The sequence below is a fragment of the Cebus imitator genome, unplaced genomic scaffold (genome assembly GCF_001604975.1).
Source record: "Cebus imitator isolate Cc_AM_T3 unplaced genomic scaffold, Cebus_imitator-1.0 Scaffold720, whole genome shotgun sequence".
Lineage (NCBI taxonomy): Eukaryota > Metazoa > Chordata > Mammalia > Primates > Cebidae > Cebus > Cebus imitator.
In genome coordinates this window covers 441,667-443,959 of record NW_016108035.1, presented here as the reverse complement: position 1 = coordinate 443,959, position 2,293 = coordinate 441,667, and the positions used below count along the sequence as shown (strand labels likewise).

At 42.9% G+C, this 2,293-nt stretch overlaps 1 protein-coding gene across 1 annotated transcript in view; it reads left to right on the top strand.

Moving 5' to 3' along the window:
• IPPK (inositol-pentakisphosphate 2-kinase) overlaps window positions 1–2,293 on the top strand; it is a 57,947-nt gene that overhangs the window by 49,798 nt on the left and 5,856 nt on the right. The gene's annotated exons all lie outside the window — the stretch shown is intronic.

Below are 2,293 nucleotides of genomic sequence, written 5' to 3'. Positions count from 1 at the left end.
ATTCATCTCTTGCCTTGGCAGAATTAAGTCATTTATTCTTTGATGTAGCGTGTGTGTCCAGCACCTCCAGTAGCTGGAATCCACGAGTGTGGTTTTTTCCTACTATTGTGGGTTTTTCTTTTTCCAGTGGCACGTTTTTCTTTTCATAGACTTTATTTTTTAGAGCAGTTTTAGGTTCTCAGCAAAATCAAGTGGAATGTGTAGCTCCCATAGACCTTCTCCCCCACTGTGGCTCTGTTTGCTTTTGTTGGTTTCATTCATGTGTCTACATAGTTTTGCTTGTGTGCTCGAAATTGTATTTGAACAATTATTTTAGAAGTCACTTGAGGCCTAGGATCATACCTTCTTCCAGAGAGAATTTTAGGTTTGTTTCTGTCAGAGGCCTGGGAAACACCAGCAGCTGGAGTCATTTTAATCCGGTTGTAATGGTTTGGTCTCTTCAAAGTGAAACTGCAGTTGCTGGTAGGGCCTGTCGACTTTGGCTCCCTTCTACTGTCTTTGTTTGTTTGAGACAGGGTCTCCTGTCTCCGGGACTGGAGTGTGGTGGTGTGATGTTGGCTCACTGCAGTCTTCACCTCCTGGGCTCAAGTGATCCTCCCACCTCAGCCTCCTGACTAGTTTTTGTAGAAACAGGGTTTTTCTATGTTGCCCAGGCTGGTCTCAAACCCCTGAGCTCAAGCCATCTGCCTGCCTTGGGCTCCCAAAGTATTGGGATTACAGGCATGAGCCACTGTACCTGGCCTCACTTTTACTCTAATAAGGGCAGTATTTTGGGTACTAACCTAAAGAAGGGGGTCATGATGGTTACTGTTCCCGTAGCCCTCAAGGTTGGTTAAAAGTTCCTCTCAGCCAGCTGTGGAATGCTCACTACCCTCTCCTGGAAAAGCAGACCTAGATGCCTCTGTCCTTCCCTATTCCAGCAGTTCTTCCCTGGCTCGTTAGCTCTGCCTTCAAGCAGATATTTTTGTCTAGCTTTGTTAGTTGGCCTCAGCAGTTGGATTGGCCTCAACTACTTATTCTAGCATTACGTGAAGTGGAGGCCTGATCTCTTCATTTTATGACACACACACACACACACACCAAAATCTGATACCAAAATCTGAGGATGCTCAAGTCCCCCAGTTAAGTTCTCCGTATCTGTAGATTCTGCATCTGGAATTTGCAGACATCAAGGGCTGACGTGTGTGTGTGTGTGTGTGTGTGTGCGTGCGTGTGTGTGTGTGTGTGTAGTTCTGCCCATCTGATGATTAGAAAATACTTCATTGTTATAATTGGCATTTCCTTGATTTATAGTAAGATTGAATTTTTCATATATATATATATTCTTTTAATTTCTGTGGTCTACTTTTGGGGATAGTTTTTTTTTTTTTTATATTGATTTCTAACACTACATATTCTTGACATTTATAGTCTGTTACATGTTGCAAATATTTTCTCCTAGTCATTCATTTATCTTTTGCCTTTGAATTTTGACTGTATCATGTAAAAACTTTCCATTCATTCATTTCTGTCCTGTTTATTTGAGATGGGGTCTTGCTGTGTTGCTCAGGCAGGTCTTGAACTCCTGGGCACCAGTGATCCTCCTGCCTCGGTCTCCTGAAGTGCTGGATTACAGGTGTGAGCCACTACACTTGGTCCCACTAAAGCTTTTTAATTTTATGTTTTCAATATTTAGTAATTCTTTTGGACTGGGATTTTTTTGGTACTCTGAGACATCTCTGATTTCCTAGTTAACTGAATAGCGTGTAAGGATAGGAGCTGCTCATTTCCTTCTGCTATGAAAGGTTTTCTCGTGCCCCAAGAACAGCCTGTAGGCCTGAGCTAAATCTGTGCTTTGAGGTTCTCTCCACTCCCTCCCACCCTGTCCTGCCCTTTGGCAGGTGCAGCTTGGTTGTTTTCTAAGACCAGATCTCCCCGGTTGTATGCAATTGAGGGGAGCAGTTAAAAGGGGGACAGGAGATGGTCTGTCATTAGTAGAAATATTAAGCCAGTGATGTGTGAGGCCCAATTTTTTTTTTTTACAACTGTTTATATTTGTGAAATTAAAAAATATATTTTTTTATATTTCAAAAAAATATTGAAAACCATATATGAAAGTCCAAAGAAGGACGGGGAGAGAGTACCTCACATTCTACTCTATAGAGGAGACAGTTGTGAGCATTGTGGTGGCTGTCCTTCACCTCCCTCCCTGCCTGTGTCACACACGTGAGCATGTGCACAGCTTTATATACGTCGATTCTGACAGTGTGGTGTGTGTTGAGCTGTCCCTGGCCCGTATGGATGACAGTGTGGT